A 22351-nucleotide genomic window follows, 5' to 3' on the forward strand; every position below is an offset into this window, starting at 1 on the left:
TATCCAGCCCCTGCATTATCTTATAAGTCTCCATAAGATCCCCCCTCATCCTTCTAAACTCCAACGAGTACAAACCCAATCTCCTCAGCCTCTCCTCATAATCCAAACCCCTCATCTCCGGTATCAACCTGGTGAACCTTCTCTGCACTCCCTCCAATGCCAATATATCCTTCCTCATATAAGGGGACCAATACTGCACACAGTATTCCAGCTGCGGCCTCACCAATGCCCTGTACAGGTGCATGAAGACATCCCTGCTTTTATATTCTATCCCCCTCGCGATATAGGCCAACATCCCATTTGCCTTCTTGATCACCTGTTGTACCTGCAGACTGGGCTTTTGCGTCTCATGCACAAGGACCCCCAGGTCCCTTTGCACGGTAGCATGTTTTAATTTGTTTCCATTGAGATAGTAATCCCATTTGTTATTATTTCCTCCAAAGTGTATAACCTCGCATTTATCAACGTTATACTCCATTTGCCATAGCCTCGCCCACTCACTCAGCCTGTCCAAATCTCTCTGCAGATCTTCTCCGTCCTCCTCACGATTCACTTTTCCAGTGTGGAGAAATGTCAGTCCCATTGCACAAGCCGGCCAATTACCCACAGCAATTCATATTTACATTGCCCTTGCTGGTTCCTCCTGTAAGAATGAGTGAACTACCTTCAACGGCATTAATTTTCACTGTAGCTCACCACGTTCAACGATCAATGTTAGCATCGAACTGATATAAACCTGTTGTGGTAAAAATGCTGAGCAACATCAGCTTATCACAGCTCTGCGTTCGTCACACAGGAAGCCAGTGTGAAAATATGAACGATTTCACATCTTAACAGACTGGAAGGATTGTGTGACTGTGGATAATTGGCACCGTGCACATGCCTGTAATCAGTATCAGGTAGGATTAAGAAGATGAGATCCTGGTGGATTAGTGGTTCGGGTTCGGCACTTTCAGGGTCGCAGATTGGCTTCGATGTCAGATTTAATGTGTTTTGATAAATAAACCTGTAATACTTCCTGCTCGAAAGCTGCTCTGCAAGAAACAGTGGAGTGAGATTTGTAGGTTTGCTTCCGAGTTAGAAATGTCATGTAGACAACAGGTCAAGAACAAACACAGATAGGGAAAGGTAGTGATCGGATGCAAAGAGCTGATGATGGAGATGGTGACACAAGGCAAAATCTGGGTGGTACTGTGTTAGATTTAACCGTTTGCATTGACAGAAATATCATTCATTTCTGGACAAAAATATCAGGCTAAATGTCAAGAAACGCCTGACTGAATTCACCGGTAAACTATTTGACCTCGACTGATTGCAAGCAGTTTTCATTCAGAGAGCAGTAACCCTGAGATTAGCAAAGCGGGATGAAGAAAGATTCAGTTTGATTGGTGACACTGCCGGAGGAAACGGAGAGCTGGAGTTCACCCAGAAAAGCAGCAAAGATTAAAAATAATGAGAACCAACCAATGTTGCCCTTGTCCATCATTCTTTGTGTCAGTCAAGCCATCCTGTTATGCTTTCTATTATAGACCTTCCCTTTTAATCTCTTTACCGAGTGTTTCCCGTCTTAAATCCCGCAAAACCTCAACAGCTCAATTAATGTTTCGTGAGGAACAACAATAATTGTGAAATCGGAATCATTTTGAAATGAAACCATTTGGAAATGTTGCTGCCTGGTCTGGAATGGGAGATAGTCCCCGTGTGAGGCAAATGTGATAACCACTACACGACAGAAACACAGCGATCCGTGTATTTAAAGCAGTTCTGGTTTACTGGTGGAATTACTGAACTCGTCCGACAAGCCCGTCAGTTGGTCACTTTACATTCTGTCTGTTGGTTCATCTAATCAAAATGAATAATGATATATTCTACTGCATTCAATTTTAGATATCACACGTTTGACGAAAGATGTTCATAATGTTGATAGAAATTTAAGTGAAAATCTATCAGCGGGGGAATTTGATCCCACTCCTCCACAAATATTGCTACCTTTGATTTGGCGTCTTTTTTACTTCCCACCAACGACACCAGCAGAAGTTATTGCTATCAGAGCTGGTATTGGCAGTGAACAGAATGAATGGAATTGGATTAGATCACATGGCCCATTGAATCTTCTTTGCCATTTAAAATCAGGGCGGATCCACAGCACAACAACCGCCTCAATTCTGAATCAATTCCAGAGGACTGGAGAATGGCGAATGTTGTTCCTCTGTTTAAGAAAGGGAATAGAAATGACCCTGGTAATTATAGACCGGTTAGTCTTACTTCGGTGGTTGGTAAATTGATGGAAAGGGTCCTTAGGGATGGGAATAACGACCATTTAGAAAGATGCGGATTAATCCGAGATAGTCAGCACGGATTCGTGAAGGGCAAGTCGTGCCTCACAAATTTGATTGAATTTTTTGAGGAGGTAACTAAGTGTGTTGATGAAGGTAGGGCAGTTGATGTCATATACATGGATTTTAGTAAGGCGTTTGATAAGGTCCCCCATGGTCGGCTTATGATGAAAGTGAGGAGGTGTGGGATAGAGGGAAAGTTGGCCGATTGGATAGGCAACTGGCTGTCTGACCGAAGACAGAGGGTGGTGGTCGATGGAAGATTTTCGGATTGGAGGCAGGTTGCTAGCGGTGTGCCGCAGGGATCAGCGCTTGGTCCTCTGCTCTTTGTGATTTTTATTAATGACTTAGAGGAGGGGGCTGAAGGGTGGATCAGTAAATTTGCTGATGACACCAAGATTGGTGGAGTAGTGGATGAGGTGGAGGGCTGTTGTAGGCTGCAAAGAGACATAGATAGGATGCAAAGCTGGGCTGAAAAATGGCAAATGGAGTTTAACCCTGATAAATGTGAGGTGATTCATTTTGGTAGGACAAATTTAAATGTGGATTACAGGGTCAAAGGTAGGGTTCTGAAGACTGTGGAGGAACAGAGAGATCTTGGGGTCCATATCCACAGATCTCGAAAGGTTGCCACTCAAGTGGATAGAGCTGTGAAGAAGGCCTGTAGTGTGTTAGCTTTTATTAACAGGGGGTTGGAGTTTAAGAGCCGTGGGGTTATGCTGCAACTGTACAGGACCTTGGTGAGACCACATTTGGAATATTGTGTGCAGTTCTGGTCACCTCACTATAGGAAGGATGTGGAAGCGCTGGAAGGAGTGCAGAGGAGATTTACCAGGATGCTGCCTGGTTTGGAGGGTAGGTCATATGAGGAAAGGTTGAGGGAGCTAGGGCTATTCTCTCTGGAGCGGAGGAGGCTGAGGGGAGACTTAATAGAGGTGTATAAAATGATGAAGGGGATAGATAGAGTGAACGTTCAAAGACTATTTCCTCGGGTGGATGGAGCTATTACAAGGGGGCATAACTATAGGGTTCGTGGTGGGAGATACAGGACGGATATCAGAGGTAGGTTCTTTACGCAGAGAGTGGTTGGGGTGTGGAATGGACTGCCTGCAGTGATAGTGGAGTCAGACACTTTAGAAACATTTAAGCGGTTATTGGATAGGCACATGGAGCACACCAGGATGATAGGGAGTGGGATAGCTTGATCTTGGTTTCAGATAAAGCTCGGCACAACATCGTGGGCCGAAGGGCCTGTTCTGTGCTGTACTGTTCTATGTTCTATGTTCTATGTCTAATTCAATGAAACTTGGTTCCACGCAGACATGGAGAGAATGGAAGGAAGAAAAACAAAAGAGGTGAATGGATAGTTAGACTGAGAGAGGGGAGGTCTAAGGCAGATCTACAGAGAAAAATAAAGATAGAGCAAGAGTGGGGTACATACTGAACGGAAACAGATACACTTCACGATTCCATATGATTTCAAGAAAAAAAAACTTGAAGACATTGGAAAGAGCAAATGATATGGCCCTGAAAAATATTCTGGCAATGATGCTGAAGAATTGCGCTTCAGAACTTGCCGCAACCTCAACTAATTTATTCCTCAGCTGCAACACTGGCATCTAACCGCCAATATTACAATTTGCCCAAGATTGCCCGGTTTACAAACATCAGGTCAAATCCAATGCCACCAATTACCACCAGACTACTCTTGATCATCAGTAATATGACGGAAAGGACAATAATCACTGGTATCAAGAGGCACCCCAGTGCAAACTGAAGGAACATCGCCCAATCTCACCATTCGGTACTTACTGCATTCCGGACTTAACACTGAGTTCAACAACTTCAGAGCATCTCCTCTCCTCCACCTTCACCCCATTTCCATTTATTTTATTTTATTTTATTTTTATTGTTTCGTTCTTCTTTCATATATATTTTTTAATTTCCATGTTTTGCATTGTTTATTTAAAACCTCACTCTCTATCTTGTTGTCCACTCTCCCTCCGCCCCACTCGGACCATTTCTTACATTTATTTTGTCCTTCCATTTACACACTCTGATCTCCTAATCGGCAGCCAGCAGCACTCTTCTTAGCCATTATCACTACCTTTCAAATTCCCTTTGTTTTTGTATTTATATGTGACACCTTTGTCACTCACTCCACACCCATATCCCTCACCATTACAGTAGAAATCTCGTCCAAATTTACTTGTCTTCAGCTCTGACGAAGGGTCATCCAGACAGTGAACATTGGCTCCATTCTCTGTTCACAGGCGCTTTCAGACCTGTTGAAATTTTCCAGCATTTTCTGTTCTTGTTTCAGATTCCAGCATCCGCAATAAATTTGCTTATATCAAGAAGCACTTGTCAGCCAGACTTGTCCCGGTGTACAAAAAAATGCTGAAATCGAAACAAAGTGCCAGGTTAATATAGCTAGGTTCGATTAAAGTTCTTGTAGCCAGTCTCCCTGTCCGTCTAGTGATCCGGAGGCGGCGCTTTCACTGCCGCGGCCCGGTTGCGATTCGCTGTCAGGGAATGAAGATTTGCTGTTTTCTTGCAGCACATCGTTTAATTGGAGTTGGAATTACTTCCTGATCCAAAACATGAGTGATATTGGTGCCAGTTTCAACGGCAGAGAGAAAAATCCGTCCCATCCCACAATCCTATCAATTATCCACAGCACTTTATACTTGCATTGCCTCTTTTGGTTGCTCCAGTCAAAATGAACAGTGATATATTCTCATAGAATCCCTACAGTACAGAAGGAGGCCGTCCGGCCCATCGAGTCCATACCGACAACAATCCCATCCAAACCCTATTCCCGTAAACCCGCATATTTTCCCGTTGACACTCGGGTCAATTTATTATAGTCCATCAACCTAACCCATACATCATTGGAAAGGAAACCGGAGCACCCGGATGAAACCGACGCAGACACGGGGAGGACATGCAATCTCTGCACAGACAGGTTAGGAAGTTTGCAGCTACCAAGAAGATTGGTGGCATAGTTGACAGTTGAAGAAAGTTATCTCCAGTTGGAACGGGATCTTGATCAATTGGGCAAGTGGGCTGACGAATGGCAGATGGAGTTTAATTTAGACAAATGCGAGGTGATGAATTTTGGTAGATTGGACCAGGGCAGGACTTACTCAGTTAATGGTGGGGCGTTGGGGAGAGTTACAGAAGAAAGAGATCGAGGGGTACATGTTCATAACTCCTTGAAAGTGGAGTCACAGGTGGACAGAGTGGTGAAGAATGCATTCGGCATGCTTGGTTTCATCGGTCAGAACATTGAATAAAGGAGTTGGAATGCCTTGTTGAAGTTGTACAAAACATTAATAAGACCACACTTGGAATACTGTGCGCAATTCTGGTCAGCCGATTATAGAAAGGATATTGTTAATCTCGAAAGAGTGCAGAAAAGATTTACTAGGATGCTACCAGGACTTGATGGATTGAGTTATAAGGAGAGGCTGGATAGACTGGGACCTTTTTCTCTGGAGCTTAGGAGGCTGAGGGATGATCTTAATGAAGTCTATAAAATAATGAGGGGCACAGATTTGCTGGATAGTCAATATATTTTTCCAAATGTAGGGGAGTCTAAAACGAGAGGGCATAGTTTTAAGGTGAGAGGGGAGAGATACAAAATAGTCCAGAGGGGCAATTTTTTCACGCAGAGGGTGGTGCGTGTCAGGAACAAGCTGCCAGAGGTAGTAGTAGAGGCGGGTACAATTTTGTATTTTAAAAAGCATTTAGATAGTTACATGGGTACGATGGGTATAGAGGGATAAGGGCCAAATGCGGGCAATTGGGATTAGCTTTGGGGTTAAAAAAAAAAGGCGGCATGGACATGCTGGGCCGAAGTGCCTGTTTCCATGCTGTAAACCTCTATGAATCTATGACTCTATGAGACAGTGACCCAAGAAATTTAACCTGAGTTCCTGGTGCTGTGAGACATCAGTGCTAGCCACTCTGCCATTGTGCCGCCCTTTCCACTGCATTCAATGTTACTGCAGCTCACTGCATTCAAAGGGTAGTGTTAGTATCAACCTGTGATGAACCATCTTGTGGTAATTCTGCTGAACAACATTAACGTTTCACCGTTAATGGACCGTGGGTTCCAGCCCCACGTTGGGCGCCATTGTTTTTGAACTTTGCTGCTTTTCTGGGCGAACTCCAGCTCTCGATTCCTTCCGCAGTGCCACCGCTCAAACTGAGTCTTTCTCCATTCCGCGCTGTTAATCTCACAGTTACGAGTTTCTGAGTGAAAAACTTCCTCCATTGCACTGGAGGTCGGAGAGTTTACTGGTTAATTCAATTAAAGATTTCCTTGTCATTGAACCCGGGGTTTGGACCCAGATCTACGAGATAATTGTGTCAGTAAAAACAATAAAGTTTACCCCATTAGCAGCCAGGTTCTAACCCGCATCGGCATTTCTATCGTCAGCGCTTTGCAGCCTATAACTCTCCTTTTTTTGATCTTCACATGTGATATTTCCAATTCAGATGAAAAAGAGGAAATCTCCCTGATACTGATTCCGACTAAACCTGTGGTGACCAGGAAGTAACGCAGTGTTGTTAGACAGCAATAAATCTACATTCCCTGACCAGGAATCTAACCCAGGTCACGGCGGTGAAAGCGCCGAATCCTAACCACTAGACCATCGGGGAAGTTGGTGCAAACGCATTAAGAAAAACGAATTCATCCATGAACCATTTGCCTTCTATTTTTTTTTATTTCAGACCTTTGATTCACCAAAAACAAGTTTCTCCTTTAAATTGTCATGTTTAGATCGAACACAAGTGACAGCATCAGCCAATGAAAACAGTGGTTCCTCTTAGCTGGAACATGAAATCGACAGTGAGGTGAAATAGTCCCGCAAGCTGTTCATGTGGCAGTTTCAATTTCCAAAACCCACCAAACTCATCACTGTGGCTTCTGTGAAACTGACAAGGTAACACACGGCAGGCATTCATCACGGAGGGCAACTGGCACAAGTCACTTACGAAACTCTATCATGCCGCTTATTTTCCTGTTTCTGTCGCTGCCTCTCATGCAGGTCCCTCTGGCTGTCTAGCGCTCAGAGTCAATTAGCTGTTTGATACAGACAGACAGTTGGTGAACCCGAACTTTACGGGCAAAGCAGATAAAGCGAATGTCTGATGCACGGCATTGAGAGGAGATAGAGTTTAGAGATGACAGTGCAAAGGGACACAGATATCTCATCTTCCTGATCCAGTTACTGATTGCAGAAATGTACACAGTGCCAATTACCACTGTCATGCTCTCCTTCCAGCCTTGAGCACGGAGTTAAGTTTTGAAGTGTTTGAAGTCTTGCTACAGTTTTTCAGGGTCTTGTTGAGACCACATTTGGAATAGTGTGTGCAGTTTGGATCTCCGCTTTCTGGACAAAATAAAAGCAAAATCTGAGGATGCTAGAATCTGAATCAAAAACAGAAAATGCTGGAAAATCTCAACATCTTTAATGAGAAAGAATAGATAGCATTGAAAAACTGCAGGGATTCTATGATTCCATGAGTTTGATAGGATGGATGCTGAGACATTATTTTCCCTGGTCCGGGAATTTAAAACACGGGGGAACAATCTCAGGATAAGACCTTGATGATTTAGGAGTGAGATAAGGAGAAATTTCTTCACTCAAAGGGTAATAAATCTTCGGAATTCTCTATGCCAGAGGGTTGCAAATGCCCCGTCATTGAACACATTTCAGTCTGAGTTAGACAGATTTATGATCTATCCAGGAATGAATGGAAGCAAGGATATGGAATTGGAACAATAGCTCAGACACAAATTCATGTTTCGATTGTAATTGTTAAGTTTAATGGTATGATGCAAACATGTATATTATGTTATATGTAACATGTTTGAAATCAATAGTCATTAAATAATGTTGGTACACCAAATAACAGTACAGTACAGTGGTGGGTCTGTGGAATTCATTGCCACAGAGGGCTGTGGAGGCCGAGACGTTGAGCGTCTTCAAGACAGAAATTGATAAATTCTTGATTTCTCGAGGAATTAAGGGCTATGGGGAGAGAGCGGGTAAATGGAGTTGAAATCAACCATGATTGAATGGTGGAGTGGACTCGATGGGCCGAATGGCCTTACTTCCGCTCCTATGTCTTATGGTCTTATGGTCTTAACACTTGAGAGCTTTTTTTTATTGACGCCCACGGACGCATTGCCAACCCTGTTTGCCTAAGAATGCTGATGGTGAGAAAACAGTAAAAGCTCCGTCCCTGGGTGGTCTCGAATAACCACCCTTTCAGTTAACAGCCGAACGCGCTGACCAATTGCGCCAGAGAGACTGAAACAGCAGCTACTAAAGATATTCTAAACTAGGGTGTCAAGGACCACAATCCTAGTTCTTCAAAACCTGATCAAGAACTACAGTATGGCCGCACATTTTTCAATTCTATGCAAGTCTCCTTGTTTATGTTGATCCCACAGCGTTGCTGTGGTATGTTTTTTATTCCCTTTCTCCTATGAACGTGCAGGTTAAATGAATCCATGTCTCTTATAACAAGAAAAGGAATTCAATGGTATGGAAGGGAATTGACCACCAGAAGCCCAGGGATCGAATAGATTCCACTCAATCATCAATAACACCATTCACAGCTGCACCTCCATCCAAATATTGTGATCCATTTCCCTCAAGATTTAATATTTTCCTTGTTTTCTCCTCATTTTAAATGAGATTCGCTTCAATATGGAATTCCAAATGGAATTGCAAACCTGAGGGCTAACCGTGGGAAAGAAGTCTCTGGGTAACACAAATCCCATTGTGATCATTTCCAGATTCAGGCGGCTCGGTAGCACAGTGGTTAGCACTGCTGCTTCATAGCTCCAGGGACATGGGTTCGATTCCTGGCTTGGGTCACTGCCTTTGTGGAGTTTGCACATTCTCCCCGTGTCTACGTAGGTTTTCTCCGGGTGCTCCGGTTTCCTTCCAAAGATGTGCGGGTTTGGTTGATTGGCCAGGCTAAAATTGCCCCTTAATGTCCTGAGATGTGTGGGTCAGGGGGTTGATATGGGGGTAGGACCTGGGTGAGATTGTGGTCGGTGCAGACTCGATGGGCCAAATGGCCTCTTTCTGCACTGTAGGGTTTCTATGATTCATAACACTCAGCTTTTCAATCGAATAGAGGAACTTGTCATTGGAAAGTTGGCGTGAATTTTGTTTGTGACTCACTCGAGTATTGTGTAAATGCTACTCGAAGGTTCAGTGAGCGGGCTCTAATCTATCGATTTTTTGATGTATCTCTGCTCGGTGCATTGTGAGGTTTGACCCGACTTGGTGTATCTTGTGTCCAGGATGAGCAGAAACCCGCTGATTGAAGCTGCAGTCGCCGCTTTTGCTGGCAACGGGTGATTGGTGAGTGCAGAGTAAGATCCTGCTGCGTGGCCCTGTCTCACTCATTGTGGAGCCGAAGAAGAGAGTATGATTGATGGGTTTCTTTCCCCTTCGAATGGTTGTTGTTAACGGAGATTTCGCTGCAGAAACCTTTAATAATCTGACACAAATCACTCAGGCGTCGAGCTCCAGTGGCGCAATCGGTTAGCGCGCGGTACTGAGACAGCAGTGCGGCCAGTGGGCTATGCCGAGGTTGTGAGTTCGAACCTCACCTGGAGCAAAAATTTTATGTGGGGTCTTAGTGCTGTTATCGCTCGACCAGCTCCTATTCTGGGTACCCGCCGTGGCAGATGGTGGAATTTGAACTTAATTAAATAAAATCTGGAATTAAGAATCTACTGACAATCATGAAACTATGTTCGATTGTTGAAAAAAACCGTATAATTCAATACTGTATTTTAAGAAGAAAATCTGCCGTTCTTAACCTGGTCTGGCCCCCATGTGATTCCAGAGCCACAGTAATGCGGTTGCATCTTAATGGGCAGCAAATGTGGTCAGCGATGCTCATATTCCCTGAATGAACAAAATAAATGGCTGGAATGTACAGATTTGAGAGAAGCTTTCTGAACCCTCAGAGCTGGAAACGGCAGCCAGTTAAAAATATTCTGTTGGCTTTGAGTTTATAAAGAAATGTGAAGGGGAAGCAGAAATGTGCAAGATATTGTATTCAGTTAATTTTCAACAATTAATTTGAATTATTGTTCTTTTCCTCGCTCTAAGTTTAAAAACATGTACAAATGCTTCTACTCGCTTTCGAACTGGGAACCGTGTGTTCCATCTGCCAGGTGAATGTGACAATCACTGCACAACAGAAACGATGCTCTGCAATTCTGCAACTGACTTGAGTGTCGAATCGTGCAGTACTTCTATGTTCTCTATTTCTGAAGTTTGGTGTTTAATAAATTCACCTAACATGTGAAAGTTTCCCTGTGTGAAATAGTAAAACTATAGTGTTCAAACTTACTCATCTCTCAGTTTGAGGAAAAGTTACCTCATTTCCGTTTGTTTTTAAATATTGACAAAAACATTATCTCTCAGCCGAACTGCAGTTGCACTTCCCAAGTGTTGAATGATATTCTGCAAAATGCTCAGGTATGGCGAAAGAAAGAAAAAATAGTACAAATGTAATTCTATGATTCTGATGTTAGATCAATTTCTCTGCCGCATGGATAAGGTTTTCAGCCTGATTGGACTTCCATAAAACAGGTTCTAAAGTTCAACCAGACTGCACGGTTTCACCTTCGAGGCCAGTCGTTTTTATCCTGAGCGGACTTTCGGTATTGAAGGGGCTATCATATTCAGTTTATTTTTGCGTAGGTTCCAGGTGCTAAACGGGGCAGAAACATTATCAAACCTCACTGCTCTGAAGTTTCCGAATTCAAGTTTATTGTTAAATGTGAACTGAATTGGGTGTCAATCAAAATGATGAACATTTACTCTATTTCTTAGAAAATACATACAGCTAAATCGCCAGTGCTTTTTGCTGGCAGCGTGTGTTTGGAGAGTGCGGGGCTGGGAATATTGCTGCTTTTCCCTGTCTCACTCACTGTCTAACTGCGGAAGAGAGAATAAATTAATGGGTTTGTTAGAATGGAATAATTGAATGGATTTCTAATGGGTTAGTTAAGTCTAATCGTCAGAGCCCATCCATTGCAGACACATCCATGTCACCGGGAACCAACTCTCCTATAACTGTCAGACAGTTCACCCTTCAAGCTCCTCTGTTTCCGGTTCCCAAAGAGTTTCTAAATATTCAGAAAGTTGGAGACAGTGTTTTCTGGTTTGCTTCCTTCTCCATTTTCCCCACCTGCCAACTGCCGATATTTTCCAAAATCTCCGCTCAGTCCTTTGGCTTGCACCATTCAGTTTTGTGGTGACGTTATAGAGAACGGGACTGTACTCTGGAGAGCAAAGTTAGTTAAACAGAGATTTCACGGAGCTGGAGGGAGAATTGGATGATTTGGAGAACTCCTCCAAGGAGTTCTAGATATGCTGAATGACCCCATTTGTTAATCAAATATTCTCGTTGCTTCATGTCACAGTCGCTTTATTTATTGTTAGACATCTGAACAATGAGCAGGCTGATCAGAGACTTCTGTTGATTCAACTGGCGCTATTTCCGGCCAAACAGTTCCGAGTGCAGCTGAGAGTCACCGCACACTTCACTCAATATTGAGTCTGCAGAATCCCCACACACTGCTTCCGTTTGCTGCTCTCACTCTGAACCAATTGTGTGATTCGACAGATTTGCTGGCGTTGCGCCATTCCTCTCCTTGGTTGGATGAGCAGTGCAATGGGAGGAGGATCTCTATTTCTGTCTCTCACTGCTGAGTTAGAGACTCAAGGAGGATCATGGGGAACCGGCTCGCTCCGATTCTCATCATTTTCTCATTTCTCAGTAAGTATTTCCTTCCCAGCAAATCTCCATTCTCCTCCTGACTGCAATAACGCAGATGCTATTGTTGCTAAAACAACAGCAAAGGTGGAGATTATAATTGTTTAGCTTAATCTGAAGCTGACACTGATTATCATTCCTCCTGTTATTTCTGTTAGAATGGAGCCATGAAGAAAAAGTGGAACAATTAGATCCTGAAATTTCGGTTAAAGAGGAAATTAACGTCACACGCATTTGCAACTTGGAAACAAGCAATCCCAGCCCCTATGTGTACTGGTACAGTCAGTACTCCGGGAAAGCAGCAGTGTACATGTTTCTGCTTTTTGGAGTGAATGTGCAAAGGGACATTTTATTTGGTAGCACAAGCCACAAGCTTTCGGAGCACTCCGAAATCATTGGCTTGTGCTACCAAATAAACCCGTTGGACTTTAACCTGGTGTTCTGAGACTTCTTGCTATGCTGACCCCAGTCCAACGCCGGCATCTCCACACCACTTGGTCCAGTTGCACAGTTGTATGAATTAATGATCGTAACTTACATTTGCATTTGAATAAGATTGACAAATCAAACTGTCAGCGGACACAAACTTCTGTGATTCCTTAAATAAATATTTCTCAGAATAAAATCAAATAAATGAAACAGGACAAAGCAGCACCCAGGCACAAAGTGTGAACAGACAAGCAGGTCGTTTAAAACGCAGAAACAAGGCTGACAAAAGGACTCAGGAACTCACATTAGCATTTAATTAAATTGGCTCCAAGGATATCAGGAAGCCCTTATCAAACACTTCAGAAGGTCTCTGAGACCTGGAAGACTTCCTGATATCCAATTAAACCCCTATTGTATAAGAAACTCCGGAGATCTCAAACAATTATCACCTCCCTAGACTGGGCAATCACCAGACTTACACATCAACCACAGAATGTTCAGAGTCAAATACTGTAAACAAAACATTAACATTTGAATCATACAAAGTGTCAACGTTCGAGTATAACTGTAGCCCATTGCGGCACTTCAGAGTGCTTTCGGGACAGTGCTGTTTGTATGTCCTGATTGCACCTCCGTCGATGTTAATAAAGCTGTACCGCTGTTGAACCTGACTCTGAGTCCGAAGTGGTCGTGTTCGCCCACTCGCGCTAACAATTGGGGGCTCGTCCGGGATCATGACCGTCGCTGGAACATCGTCTCTGGGCACTGGGTGAGTATCTTTACTCATTTAAATCCGCGGGCATTCCCAGTGTCAGAGCGGTGTTTCACGGCTGCCGCGATCTGAACCTGTGAACAGAGTCCGTTCGATAGCTGTAAAGCGGTAAAGAAGGGTTTAAGTTTCTTTTTGGGCGGGCGAGTGGGGTCGCGAACTGTGATTGATTGTGTTCCCATTACATTCCGTGTACCCCTGACGGTGAAACCGACCATAAACTAACTGACCTATACGTACCTGACAGGACAGAATTTGAGAATAGTAGAAGCCGGGAGGACGTCTAGGTTTGTGCCACTTGATCGGGCTCTCGGAGTTCGGTACAAGTCCGGGCGCTGCAAGTCGGGTAGGACCTCTGCAGGCGCGAAAGATTCGGGCCACTGGGGGCAGAATCCGCGAGGAGTCTGCTACATGTCCGGGCGCTACTAAGTCTGGAGCCTCTGTGAGTGCCTCGACCACTACAAGCAGGAGACCTCTGGTAGCGCAAAAGAACGGCTATGAGCCGGGGGAACTCCTATCTGCGGTCAATTCCACGCCTGTCCGCACCCAGGTCAGGGTGATCCCGAGGAGAAAGGGAAACGGCAAGCCTCTGAGGATTGAATTAGCGATAGGAGTTGGCAAGGAAAGGGTGGCCCCGGCCCCTGTAGTCGTGGTCAGAGCTCACCTGCCTCTGTGCGCGGTAATCTCCCCGCTACACGCAGGACGGGCTCTGCGTGTTGCTGCTGAAAGTTTAAACACACTGACAGTGGGAACACCAAACCAGTAACCTCAGAGATACCCACACAAGTATCCGTGAGAAGCACAAGAGCCAGGATTAGTATACCGCTGGTCCTAGTTAAGAGACCAGACATTGATAGCAATGACACCACCTTCGAATGGGGACCAGAAGGGTCCCTCACCCGCTACCTAGCAGACAAAAATAAGACACTAATTAAAAGCATGATCAAAGCAGGGTGGAAACCCCAAGACCAACTTGAAAACCTACGGGAATAGTGGGCGAAAGAAAAGAGGAATAACGATGATTAGGCTTGTATCCTGATATTGAAAGCCCACATCACTCTAGCAGGGCGAGTTCATAAATATGTTCAGAACAAGCAAGAACAGTCCGCACAGCGAAAGCGCGCCGCTGTGATGGCTGCTAACCCCGTGCTGCCAGCACTGTCCGACTTCTCACATGAATTTCCAAGTGAGGAGTGTCCCGATTGGGAATGCTTAATGGATGAAACAGGCTCACTGTGCCCGACAGGGGGGAACCTCCCGTTGACCACCGACTCCCCCCCACCCTTCTCCACCCCCACCCCCCCACTCCGCCCCAGGAAGCTATGGCAGCTCCCTGAAAGATCGAATGCGTTCCTGGGGGACAAGGGAGAGATGGGCGAGGGCGGCAGACCCAGATTAAAATGATCTATGTGTCACTCACACCGGGAGACACAACGAAATTATTAGAGAAACTCCCGATCCTCCAGCCCAGACACAGTAATGCGATCTTCTGGCAGAAGATTAAGGAAATGCAACTGTGTCATAACATACATAACCGGAACAGAGCAGGGCTGGTAAGAGCCAAGGTGCCCGAGAATTATTGGACCCGGCTTCAGGCAGAGCACCAGAATGGGTCCAGGTGTGCAAACCTGGATGAGAGTCGCCGAGAGCAGGATCAGGCTCTGGCAGACTTTAAAAATGATATCGCTCAGACCATGGGGCAGGTCCCCGTGAGCTGGGGCGCAATAGTAGGGGTAGCGCAGGGGAAGGAGGAAGGGGCCCAGGAATATAGGCGACGGAAGTTTGATGCCTTTATGGCCCATGGGGGAATGCCCGATGCAGATAGGCAGAACCCCGCGTTCCTCCAGTCATTTCGATGGCATGGAAAAGGCGCGGATTCATCGCTGCAGGGGGGGGGGGGGGCGGTGGCACGTAAAACACGAAAACATAATCTGAGACTTGGCAACGGCATCCAGGTTACCCTCGGAAGCAGCCGTCATTAAAATAAAAGCCCACCAGAAGGCGGAGCAAAAGGGAAACCAACCAACAGATGCTGCTGCCAAAGCTGCAGCTGAGCAAGCCCTCCCGCAGGTAGCCGCCATCACTACTCCACCCACGGAAGAGGTGGACATTTGTAAACTCCAGGGCAGCGCTGACCCAGACGAGTTGGCACGGTGGGAGCAGGCAGCGGCGTCCCTAGATAAGAATGGGGTATGGCGCAGAGGGCACCAGGTAGTTGCCCCTTCATTCATACAGGCTGAACTACTCCGACTCCACCACGAACAGGACGACTCCGGCCGGGATGGGACCCTGGCCCGCTTATCAGCTGATTGGTGGTGGCCAGGGATGGGGCGAGATGTAGCTAAGCAATGCCAAAGATGTATTATATGCGCTCAGCATAACCCCGGTCGGCCCCTGAAAGTTAAATTAGCACCAACCCAGACCAAAGGGACCTCGGGAAAACCTCCAAATTGATTTGATCGGCCCTCTACCCACCAGCCGCGGGAAGAAGTACTGCCCCGTCCTCATAGACCAGTTCACCCGATGGGTAGAAGCCTTTCCAACTCGGGATTGCGGGGCGACCACTGTAGCCCGCATCCTGGCATATGAAATAATACCAAGGTGGGGAGCCCTGCTGCAACTGGACTCCGACCAGGGGACACACTTTACAGGCAAGGTGATGAAGCACGCTTGCAAAGCCCTAGGAATCCGACAGCGATTCCACATCCCATACCACCCTCAAAGTGCTGGAATGGTAGAGCGGATGAACCGCACTCTCAAAAATGCGACAGCCAAATCCACCGCAGAGACAGGTCAGGGGTGGGTAGATGTCCTTCCTTGTATTTTAATGCGCCTACGGGCCACCCCAGGTCGTACCGTAGGGCTCACCCCGTTTGAGCTAATGATCGGGAGGGCAATGCGACTCCCAGAAAACATTGCCGTGGGAGGGGAAGAAATGGCACCCCTTCGGGACAAAATTAAGAGATATGTACAGCAACTAGACTTACAGCTCCGAGGTTTGCACCACGCAGCCAGAGACCAGCAAGCCATTCGAGACCAGGCTCGAGATTAAAATGTCAGTCACACCACCACCCTTCCCCAAGTAGGGGATAAAGTTTTAATACGGGTTGCCCCAGACCGACCCGGGTTTGCACCAAAATGGATAGGACCCCACGAGATTATCCTTACCAGCGACACATGTGCCTGTGTCGATGTTCAGGGAAAGGGCCGCTGGAAACATTGGTCACAATTAAAATCCTACCACCACGGGAAAGGGACAGGACAGACTGACTGTAAAGACAGGGATGCTCCGACCACTCCCCGTATTGGCCCCTAACCATATTTGTCCATACAGCGGAGGTCGGAATATCAACTTTTATTTTTGGCACAAAGGAGTCGTGCGCCAACCGTGGCACGGATGTATATATGTATATAGGAATATAAACATGAATAGATAAATAGATTAAGTTAGTCATTTGATATCAATCTAACGTCTGGTGGCCACCAGGTTTTATATACCCTGCCCCAACCCCCTCTCCAGGACCATTTGGACCACTTGGACGATGATCCTCACTGCACCTTCCTGATGAGTGTTGTCTTCCGGGGCTGCACCACCTACCAACAATCCCAGGGAATAATGTTCAACACATCCGAGGCGTTGTGCGTGCCGGCCGTACCATATCTCGAGGACAGTACGACGCATTTCAACGCGTGGCTGCAGGTCTATCCAGGCATTGATGTGATCTGCCTCACCTGCACACTAGATATGCACCAAGCATGCATCCAACGGTCGGACTCTCGGAGCAACACTGGCTGCACCTTCGGGACCATCTGCGCCCTCCCTGAAGATCCACAGACCCCACTACAAAGTGCCTTCGTAAACCGGACATTGACATTTGCGGATATTATGGACTTGTTGAGGCCCCTGCAGCCTCACTATATGTATGTTTTACGCTTCCTGCAACGCGGGCCCCCACGACCACAGCGCCCGAAATGTTACCCTGCCCCTTGCAAAGCAAGGGACCGGAGGGAGGACTGGTGCTGTGGAGCGAGGGGGAAATGTGTACGACAGTGTAAGACACGAGGTCGTGCCTGTTCTGATCGATATCTCAGGAATCCGGGTGCCGGGATGCTGTTCAGAACAGACACAAAATATGTATCAGATGCTGGGTGGGGAAACCATAAAGCGGGCCATAGATGCAATGGGAGCAACACACTATCGAGACAACACACACAGAAACAAAAGGGACATAGTCAACGACATCTCCACAGGAATAAACACAGGATCCACAGTGGTCAACTCTATTGACATACAGAGCCTCAATGATAAGATCGAACAATTAAAGGGGGTGATGAAAGATATCCTGCAGCGGTCACTAGACCAACAGGCCGAGCAGGCTCTTTTAGGGGAGGAGGGCGCCCATATCCAACTAGATGGGATCACGATATTGGAAGCGCACGCCCGTACCATTAACCGCCTCATAGAGAGAGAGAGAGAGAACACGGCCCGGGTACAACAGGGACAGCTGTGCCATGCGTATGGTCTGCGGATGATAGCCCAATTACGACATAATTTGAACCAGGTACACAGGGGGGAGGTGCCCGACTGGATCGACAGAGCCCAGCTAGCACAACTCGCAGATCAGAAGGGGGTGCTGGATAACAGGACCCTGAAAGGAATGACGAGTGTGTATCCAATAATCCCCAACTGCGAGGTTAGCGAGGGCACAGGAGTAGGGATGGTCCTATTGATTCCGATAGTTACACCAGACTCGGGACCATTCCCCATTTTCCAGATCGAGAACATTGGCGTTGAAAGGGGCAATACCTCCCTCCGCTACCACCTAACTGAAGTCAAGGCCATCTCAAGGCATGGCGTGATGTCAAGCGCCTCCCTCTCGGGATGCAAACAAAGGGGACAGATAACCATTTGCCCTCACCCACTGGGACAAGGAGAGACAGCTGAATGTGGGTTTAATCAAACACAGGGCTGTACTCCAGAAATCATACCGACAGATCCACACTTTGCCCGGGCAGGATATGGAGGATGAGGCAGATACTGCGTAGCCACAACAAAGCCATCCTTTGTATATAACGGGCTGACATGTCCGATCCCGAGCCCAAACTTTTGCTTCACCCCTCGCAGACCAGTCACCATTGGCCAGACCCACATCACCAACATTCGAAGTAGGCAGACACTGACACTTAATGCCATGGACCCACTGAGGGATGACCTCAAATACTACCGAGAGCCAGAACAGGCTCCCATCCCACACCTAACCGAAGTGCTGAGGGAGCTCCGCCTCAAAGTGGGACACTCCATTCGGCTTTACCACCAATTACAGTCACATGTCAAAACCCTAGAGCACAACACAGAGTCAGCCCTACAGAGCCAAACATGGGCACAGAGGGCATGGGACTGCGGCCTAAACGTGGACATTCTCCCCAGGATCCGGATAATCTCAAATGTGCCAGTCACTATCCAACTTATACTCGCAATATCTTGGGGAATAGTGACCTGTTATACATACCGCCAACACAAGAAAACCAACGCATGAAGAAAACTAATCAGAACGATTGGCGAGGTGGGGCGACAGACAAATCGGGAGGATTTCTCCCGCGTACACCTAATTTGACAAACCTCGGGGCTCCCCTAAACTGCATGTCTGCAGCGTGCAGAGGCAGGGAGCACTCTTTTGGAGTGTGGGAGGAAACCGGAGCACCCGGAGGAAACCCATGCAGGCGATGGATGAACGTGCAGACTCATAGAATCATAGAAACCCTACAGTGCAGAAGGAGGCCATTCGGCCCATCGAGTCTGCACCGACCACAATCCCACCCAGGCCCTACCCCCACATATTTTACCCGCTAATCCCTCTAACCTACGCATCCCAGGACTCTAAGGGGCAATTTTTTTTTAACCTGGCCAATCAACCTAACCCGCACATCTTTGGACAGTGGGAGGAAACCGGAGCGCCCGGAGGAAACCCACGCAGACACGAGGAGAATGTGCAAACTCCACACAGACAGTGACCCAAGACCGGAACCGAACATGGGTCGTTGGAGCTGTGAGGCAGCAGTGCTAACCACTGTGCTACCGTGCAACCCAGGGGTTCTCCTGAGCCCAAGGTCTGCCAATGGCCTTCTGCCACTTCAGCTCACTGGGATTATTTTGAGCCATCGGGACCTGAAGATTTCAGATGTTAGCAATTCGTCGGCATGGATTCTTTTCTTCCACTGAGCAGCCAGTGAGTTGACTCTCTTAAACCCAAACTCTTGCTGCATCAGACTATACTTTTATAGCTCAGCTTCTACTAAGCCCTGGATGGATGGATAGATAGATTGGAAAGAGTGGATGGATCGATGGATTGGATGGATGGATGGATGGATGGATTGGATGGATAGATGGATTGGATGGATGGATTGGATGGATGGACGGTTGGATGGACGGATGGATAGATTGGATGGATTGGATGGATGGATGGACGAATGGATGGATGGATGGATGAATGGATAGATATGTTGGATGAATGGATGGATGGATGGATGGATGGATGGATGGATGGATGGATGGATGGATGGATGGATGGATGGATGGATGGATGGATGGATGGATGGTTGGATGGATGGATGGATGGATGGATGGATGGATGGACGGATGGATGGATAGATTGGATGGATGGATGGATGGTTTGGATGGATAGATTGGACGGATTGGATGGATGGATGGATGGGTGGATGGATGGATGGATAGATTGGATGGATCGATGGATGGATGGATTAATGGATTGGATGGATTGAATGGATCGATTGGATGGATGGATGGATGGATTGGATGGATGGATTAATTGGATGGATGGATTGAATGGATGGATGGATTGGATGGATTGGATGGATGGATTGAATGGTTGGATGGATGGATTGAATGGATAGAGTGGATGGATGAATGGATAGATCGATGGATGGATGGATGGATTGATGAATGGATTAGATGGATGGTGGATTGGATGGATGGATTGGATGGATTGATGTATTGGATGGTTGAATGCATTGGATGGATGGATGAATGGATTGGATGAATGGATGGATAGATTGGATGGATGGGTGGATTGGATAGATTGGATGGATGGATTGGATGGATGGATGGATGGACGGATGGATGGATGGATGGGTGGATTGGATGGATTTATGGATTGAATGGTGGATGGTTGGATTGGATGGATAGATTTGAAACATAGAAACATAGAAGAACTACAGCACAAACAGGCCCTTCGGCTCACAAGTTGTGCCGAACACATCCCTACCTTCTAGACCTACTGATAACCCTCCATCCTATTAAGCTCCATGTACTCATCCAGGAGTCTCTTAAAAGACCCTATTGAGTTCGGCTCCACCACCACTGACGGCAGCCGATTCCTCTCGCCAAGCACCCTCTGTGTGAAAAACGTACCCCTAACATCTCCCCTGTACCTACCCCCAGCACCTTAAACCTGTGTCCTCTCGTAGCAGACATTTCCACCCTGGGAAAAAGCCTCTGAGAGTCCACCCGATCTATGCCTCTCAACATCTTATACACCTCTATTAGGTTTCCTCTCATCCTTCGTCTCTCCAAGGAGAAAAGACCGAGCTCCCTCAGCCTATCCTCACAAGGCATGCCACTCAATCCAGACAAATTCCTTGTAAATCTCCTCTGCACCCTTTCAATCTTTTCCACATCCTTCCTATAGTGAGGCGACCAGAATTGAGCACAGTACTCCAAGTGGGGTCTGACGAGGGTCTTATATAGCTGCATCATTATCCCCGGACTCCAAAACTCAATCTCTCGATTGATAAAGGCCAGCACACCATACGCCTTCTTAACCACCTCCTCCACCTGCGGGGCCGATTTCAGAGTCCTATGGACCCGGACCCCAGGGTCCTTCTGATCTTCTACAGTACTAAGAACCTCTCCCTTTATATTGTACTCCTTCATCCCATTTGACCTACCAAAATGGACGACGACGCATTTATCTGGGTTGAAGTCCATCTGCCACTTGTCCGCCCAGTCTTGCATCCTATCTATGTCCTTCTGAAACTTCTGACATCCCTCCAGATTATCCACAACCCCACCAACCTTCGTGTCGTTGGCAAACTTACCAACCCATCCCTCCGCTTCCTCATCCAGGTCATTTATGAAAATGACAAACAGCAAGGGTCCCATAACAGATGCCTGGGGCACACCTCCATTCAGAAAAAGACCCATCTATACCAACTTTCTGCCTCCTTTAGGCAAGCCAGTTCTGGATCAATCGGGCAGCAGCCCCTTGGATCCCATGCCCTCTCACTTTTTCTAGAAGCCTTGCATGGGGGACTTTATCGAATGCCTTGCTAAAATCCATATAAACCACATCTACCGCATTCCCTTCGTCAATGTGTTTAGTCACGTTTCCGAAGAACTCCACCAGGTTCGGAAGGCACGATCTGCCCTTGACAAAGCCATGCTGAGTATTCTTGAGCGTACTAAACCTCTCTAAATGCTCATATATCCTGTCCCTCAGATTGGTTGAATTCGATGGATGGATGGATGGATGGATAGAATGGAAGGATGGATAGATTGGATTGATGGATGCATGATTTGGATGGATAGATTGGATGGATTGGATGGATGGATGGATAGATTGGATGGATCGATGGATGGCTGGATGGCTGGCTGGCTGGCTGGATGGATGGATGGATGGATGGATGGATGGATGGATGGATGGATGGATGGATGGATGGATGGATGGCTGGATGGATGGATGGATGGATGGATGGATGGATGGATGGATTGGATGGATGGATGGATGGATGAATTGGATGGATGGATTGAATGGATGGATGGATTGCATGGATAGATTGGATGGATTAGATGGATGGATGGATTGGATGGATGGATGGATTGTATGGATGGATGGATTGGATGGATGAATGGATTGAGTGGTTGGATGGATGGATTGGATGGATAGATTGGATGGATTGGATGGATGAA

At 46.6% G+C, this 22351-nt stretch overlaps 1 protein-coding gene and 1 non-coding gene across 2 annotated transcripts in view; both read left to right on the plus strand.

Annotated features, from left to right (window-relative positions):
* LOC144480811 (uncharacterized) overlaps positions 1-22351 on the plus strand; it is a 992083-nt gene that overhangs the window by 450950 nt on the left and 518782 nt on the right. The window lies entirely within an intron of this gene.
* On the plus strand, positions 9898-9992 carry trnal-gag (transfer RNA leucine (anticodon GAG)). The gene is made up of 2 exons: positions 9898-9935; positions 9957-9992. It is a non-coding gene; the product is annotated as a tRNA-Leu (tRNA).

Source organism: Mustelus asterias, chromosome 30 (genome assembly GCF_964213995.1).
Source record: "Mustelus asterias chromosome 30, sMusAst1.hap1.1, whole genome shotgun sequence".
NCBI lineage: Eukaryota > Metazoa > Chordata > Chondrichthyes > Carcharhiniformes > Triakidae > Mustelus > Mustelus asterias.